Source organism: Theropithecus gelada, chromosome 13 (assembly GCF_003255815.1).
Source record: "Theropithecus gelada isolate Dixy chromosome 13, Tgel_1.0, whole genome shotgun sequence".
In the NCBI taxonomy this organism is placed as follows: Eukaryota; Metazoa; Chordata; class Mammalia; order Primates; family Cercopithecidae; genus Theropithecus; species Theropithecus gelada.
Window position 1 is genome coordinate 62848554 of NC_037681.1, and position 6840 is coordinate 62855393.

The 6840-nt window shown below is 41.9% G+C and overlaps 1 protein-coding gene across 1 annotated transcript in view; it reads right to left on the reverse strand.

Moving 5' to 3' along the window:
- LOC112636926 (cytochrome c oxidase subunit 7A-related protein, mitochondrial) overlaps positions 1–6547 on the reverse strand; it is a 47857-nt gene extending 41310 nt beyond the window's left edge. The window contains exon 1 of the mRNA XM_025405694.1: positions 6537–6547. The gene's annotated coding sequence lies outside the window, so the exon portion shown is untranslated. The remainder of the gene's footprint in view (positions 1–6536) is intronic.
- Between the last annotated feature and the right edge of the window lie 293 nt (positions 6548–6840).

The window sequence follows — 6840 nt, forward strand, 5'->3', positions numbered from 1 at the left end:
ATAGGCCCAGACTCCACCTCTGACTTCTCTCTTTTCTCTACCTTTATCCTGTCTGTTTCCTACTTTTTTCACAGAAATGTCTCTCCTAACCTTCTTCTTTCCCCACAGTTTCCCCCATTAAGAATCTGTTCCCCGCTGGACGTGGTGGTTCATGCCTGTCATCCCAACACTTTGGGAGGCCAACATGGGAGGATCCCTTGAACCCCAGAGTTTGAGTCCAGACTGGTCAACACAGTGAAACCCTGTCTCTACAAAAAAAAAAAAAAAATTTTTTTTAATTAGCCAGGCATGATGACAGATGCCTGTGGTCCCAACTACTCAGGAAGCTGAGGTGGAAAGATTACTTGAGCCCTGGAGGTCGAGGCTACAGTGAGCTATGATTGTGCCACTGCACTCCAGCCTGGGAGACAGAATGAGACCCTATGTCAAGAAAAACAAAAAACAAATAAAAGAATCTGCTCCCCAATGCCTATCAAGTCTAAATTTTTTTTGGCCTAATTTTCTAAGTCCTAAGAAAAATGTAGATTTACAGGGTTTTAAAAATGTTAACTCTGACACTCACATTTATTGAGGGTCCGGAGGAATCTGTACTCACTTTATATAGTTCTGATATTCCTTCTGGAATTTAAAACCTTAAAAATGTGTAAACCTGGCCGGGTGCAGTGGCTCACACCTGTAATCCCAGCACTTTGAGAGGCCGAGGTGGGCGGATCACGAGGTCAACAGATAGAGACCATCCTGGCCAACATGATGAAACCCTGTCTCTACTAAAAATACAAAAATTAGCTGGGCATAGTGGCACATGCCTGTAGTCCCAGCTACTCAGGAGGCTGAGACAAGAGAATCACTTGAACCCGGGAGGCGGAGGTTGCAGTGAGCCGAGATCACCCCACTGCACTCCAACCTGGCGACAGAGCGAGACTCCGTCTCAAAAAAAAAAATGTCAATCCTTTCTCCCAGAAATTCCATGACTTCGTGCTAAGAGATAATCATAATTATATCCAAAGATGTATCTTCAAGGATATGCATTGTGGTAAAAAATTTTTAAAGGTACAAATAAACTATCTGATCAAAAATAGGCAATTGATAAATTATGATCCTTTTGCAAAATGAGTATTTTGAACCCATTACAAAGTTATGCTGTAGTAGAATTCTTGCTATTGGAAAATTTTATTAACATACTGATACATTTTTATCTAAACAGGAGTATTAGTTAAGATACAGTTTCAAATGCTAAATCAAAAGTCAAAATGATAGTAGTTTAAACAAGATAGAAGTTAATGGAGTGTAGGGCTGATGAGTCTCCACAGGGTCAGGGACCCAGGCTCCTCCCCTCCTGTCCCTCTGTCATCTGCCTCATGGTCTCCAATGGCTGCTCCAGCTCCTGTCATCACAGCTGTCAGGGGAGGAGAGAAGTGGGCATAGGGGGCAAGCCCCCATCCTTTAAGGGCATGAGCCAGAATTTGTACACATCCCTTCTGCTCACATCCATTAGCCAGAAGTTAATCACACAGCCATACCTCACTGCAAGGGAGATGAGAAAGTGGATGCTATGCCCAGTGAGAGTGAAGATCTTTGATTATGAAGGTTGAGTGGCCCGGAGAATAACAAGCAGCCTCTCTCACAGCAGACGGTAAACGGCGCATGTACAGTAGGACATATGCCAAAAATTTTCAGCAGTGATCATCTCTAAATGGTGATTTTTCTGTTTGGTTTATGCTTTTCTGTACAAATACTCTAATGAACATGTACTACCTTTGAAGTCAAGGCAAAAAACGTTACCATATTTCCTGTTTAATTATTCCAGTCTCCCTGAACTTCTGCTTCATTTCCTGCCAGGCCAGGGTCTTTACAGTGCCAGCACAGCCCTGGCTCATTTGGCCTCAGAGTCTTTTAATCATGCTGTCCCTAGGGCCCCGAGCGCTGCCTGACCCCCTCCCCCAGCATCCCCATTCAGTTCTCCTCCTTCAAGATCAGTTCAAGATCCATCCATCTGCACTCTTGCTTCTCCAGGAGAAATTCCCCAGCTGTCACAGGCTCTGGGCAGTCTTGCCTCAAAAGTAACCACATCAGCTGGGTGCAGTGGCTCACACCTGTAATCCCAGCACTGTGGGAGGCCAAGGCGGGCAGATGACCTGAGGTCGGGAGTTTGAGACCAGCCTAACCCACATGGAGAAACTCTGTCTCTACTAAAAATACAGAATTAGCCAGGCGTGCTGGCATATGCCTGTAACCCTAGCTACTCAGGAGGCTGAGGCAGGAGAATCACTTGAACCCGGGAGGCAGAGCTTGCAGTGAGCCGAGATTGCACTCCAGCCTGGGCAACAAGGGCAAAATTCCGTCTCAAAAAAAAAAAAAAGTAACCACATCACATCCACATACACACTTTCGTACCTTTGTTAAGCCCTCTGCAGTCCACCTCCACCTGCCACCATGGTGTCTTATGTAAGCCCCAAGACTGGAAGGCAGGTGGCTACCTTACACTGCTGTGATCTTCCCACTGTCTCCCCAGCTGACCCTGGGGCCAGGTGCTGCTGTTTCTGAACAGAGAGGCGGAGCCACAGACTGTTATTTCTGGCTTGCCTCTGTCAAAGACTATGCAATGGAACAGTGGAAGGGTTTCAGTTCAGCTACTTATGGGTTACATCTCTTGGTCTGTGTTCCTTGAACCTATTAACCTATAAAGTTAAACATAGTTACAAATGTTACCAAGGTTGCTTTTTAAAAATATCTTTTTATTTTTTTATTTTTATTTTTTTTTACAAAAGCAACACACTATAGGAATATTGAAAAATACAGAAAAATACAAAAATAAAAGCAAAACACCTATCCTTCCACCCCCTTATCCTCCCTTCTCATGAAACATGTAAAGTAAAGTAGGAATAGGAGAGATCCTCCCACCATTCCAGAGCTAAACTCTGTGAGTAAATGATTTGGCACAAACATGGTGAGGTTTTTGTTTCTATAGTTATGCTAAATGTAGTATCTTTCCATATTCATATCTATAGCATCCATATAGTATCTATGTCTATATATAGACATATTAAGTACTATTTTTTTCCAAAATAAAATGTTGTTATGCTGTTCTACAATTTTCCATTTTCTCAATGATATTTGTATGTCTCAAGGTCTTGCTCTCTTTACACACACACACACACACATTCTAATGCACATGTGCATGAACACACCCACCTTATCAATATATCCCATTTTTATGTGACATAATTTATTTTAAACAGGTTCCTACTTATCAACAATTGTTTTCCACTCTATTACTATAACTAGTGTTATAATAAATACCTTTGGGCCAGGCATGGTGGCTCATGCCTGTAATCCCAGTGCTTTGGGAGGCTAAGGCAGGGGGATCACTTGAGACCAGAAGTTTGAGATCAGCCTGGGCAACATAGTGAGACCTCATCTCTACAAATTTTTTTTTAAGTTAGCTGAGCATGGTGAGCACCTGTAATCCTAGCTACTAAGGAGGCTGAGGCAGGAGAACTGCTTGGGCTCAGGAGTTCAAGGATGCAGTGAGCTATGATAGCACCACTGAACTCCAGCCTGGACAACCGACTGAAACGCTATCTCTAAAAAAGTGTGTGTGTGTGTGTGTGTATATGTATACATATGCCTTTGCACATATGCCTTTACATTCTTATACTAGAAGTGAGATTGCTGGATCGGTAAAGATGTGCATTTAAATGTTGTTAGATACTGTCAAATTATCCTCCAAAAAGGCTACAGCCATTTTCCCAGCCCCCCTTGTGGGCAGGCTGTAGGCTGCAGTGAGGAGTCCTGGTCCCCAGTACCATCCCCGTGTCTAGGCCATCAGCTTAGCCTAAGCCTTATTTCACAGTCAGGAATGAGTAGCCCAGAACCTACAGCAAAAATGCTATGAGTAGGACATAGAAGGATCCATCTCAATGATGAAGGGAATATCACCACCAATCCCACAGAAATACAAACTACCATCGGAGAATACTGTAAACACCTCTACGCAAATAAATTAGAAAATCTAGAAGAAATGGATAAATTCCTGGACACATACACCCTTCCAAGACAAAACCAGGAAGAAGTTGAATCCCTGAATAGACCAATAACAGGTTTTGAAATTGAGGCAATAATAGCCTACCAACCAAAAAAAGTCCAGGACCAAACAGATTCACAGCCGAATTCTACAAGAGGTACAAAGAGGAACTTGTTCCATTCTTTCTGAAACTATTCCAATCAATAGAAAAGGAGGGAATCCTCCCTAATTCATTTTATGAGGCCAACATCATCCTGATACCAAAGCCTGGCAGAGACACGACAAAATAAGAGAATTTTAGACCAATATCCTTGATGAACATCAATGCAAAAATCCTCAATAAAATACTGGCAAACCAAATCCAGCAGGACATCAAAAAGCATATCCACTGTGATCAAGTGGGCTTCATCCCTGGGATGCAAGGCTGGTTCAACATACACAAATCAATGAATGTAATCCATCACATAAACACAATCAAAGACAAAAACCACGTGATTATCTCAATAGATGCAGAAAAGGCCTTTGACAAAATTCAACAGTCCTTCATGCTAAAAACTCTCAATAAACTAGGTATTGATGGGATGTATATCAAAATAATGAGAGCTATTTATGACGAACCCACAACCAGTATCATACTGAATGGGCAAAAACTGGAAGCATTCCCTTTGAAAACTGGCACAAGACAGGGATGCCCTCTCTCATCACTCATATTCAACATAGTGTTGGAAGTTCTGGCCAGGGCAATCAGGCAAGAGAAAGAAATAAAGCGTATTCAGTTAGGGAAAGAGGAAGTCAAATTGTCCCTGTTTGCAGATGACATGATTGTATATTTAGAAAACCCCATTGTCTCAGTCCAAAATCTCCTTAAGCTGATAAGCAACTTCAGCAAAGTCTCAGGATACAAAATCAATGTGCAAAAATCACAAGCATTCCTATACACCAATAACAGACAAACAGAGAGCCAAATCATGAATGAACTCCCATTCACAATTGCTTCAAAGAGAATAAAATACCTAGGAATCCAACTTACAAGGGACGTGAAGGACCTCTTCAAAGAGAGAACTACAAACCACTGCTCAGTGAAATAAAAGAGGACACAAACAAATGGAAGAACATTCCATGCTCATGGATAAGAAGAATCCATATTCTGAAAATGGCCATACTGCCCAAAGTAATTTATCGATTCATCCCCATCAAGCTACCAATGACTTTCTTCACAGAATTGGAAAAAACTACTTTAAAGTTCATATGGAACCAAAAAAGAGCCCGCATTGCCAAGACAATCCTAAGCCAAAAGAACAAAGCTGGAGGCATCACAGTACCTGACTTCAAACTATACTACAAGGCTACAGTAACCAAAAAAGCATGGTACTGGTACCAAAACAGAGATATAGACCAATGGAACAGAATAGAGCCCTCGGAAATAATACCACACATCTACAACCATCTGATCTTTGACAAACTTGACAAAAACAAGAAATGGGGAAAGGATTCCCTATTTAATAAATGGTGATGGGAAAACTGGCTAGCCATATGTAGAAAGCTGAAACTGGGTCCCTTCCTTACACCTTATACAAAAATTAATTCAAGATGGATTAAAGACTTAAATGTTAGACCTAAAACCATAAAAACCCTAGAAGAAAACCTAGGCAATACCATTCAGACCATAGGCATGGGCAAGGACTTCATGACTAAAACACCAAAAGCAATGGCAACAAAAGCCAAAATTGACAAATGGGATCTAATTAAACTAAAGAGCTTCTGCACAGCAAAAGAAACTACCATCAGAGTGAACAGGCAACATACAGAATGGGAGAAAATTTTTACAATCTACTCATCTGACAAAGGGCTAATATCCAGAATCTACAAATAAACACATTTCGGCCGGGCGCGGTGGCTCACGCCTGTAATCCCAGCACTTTGGGAGGCCGAGGCGGGCGGATCACAAGGTCAGGAGATCGAGACCACAGTGAAACCCCGTCTCTACTAAAAATACAAAAAATTAGCCGGGCGCGGTGGTGGGCGCCTGTAGTCCCAGCTACTCAGGAGGCTGAGGCAGGAGAATGGCGTGAACCCGGGAGGCGGAGCTTGCAGTGAGCCGAGATCGCGCCACTGCACTCCAGCCTGGGCGACAGCGCGAGACTCCGTCTCAAAAAAAAAAAAAAAAAATAAAAAAAAAAAAAAAATAAACACATTTACAAGAAAAAATCAAACAACCCCATCAAAAAGTGGGCAAAGGATATGAACAGACACTTCTCAAAAGAAGACATTTATGCAGTCAATAGACATATGAAAAAATGCTCAACATCACTGACCATCAGAGAAATGCAAATCAAAACCACAATGAAATACCATCTCACACCAGTTAGAATGGTGGTCATTAAAAAGTCAGGAAACAATAGGTGCTGAGAAGGATGTGGAGAAGCAGGAACACTTTTACACTGTTGGTGGGACTGTAAACTAGTTCAACCATTGTGGAAGACAGTGTGGCGATTCCTTAAGGATCTAGAACTAGAATTACCATTTGACCCAGCCATCCCATTACTGGACATATACCCAAAGGATTATAAATCATGCTGCTATAAAGACACATGCACACATATGTTTATCGCGGCACTATTCACAATAGCAAAGACTTGGAACCAACCCAAATGTCCATCAATGATAGACTGGATTAAGAAAAGGTGGCACATATACACCATGGAATACTATGCAGCCATAAAAAGGGATGAGTTCATGTCCTTTATAGGGACATGGATGAAGCTGGAAACCATCATTCTAAGCAAATTATTGCAAGGACAGAAAACCAGACACTG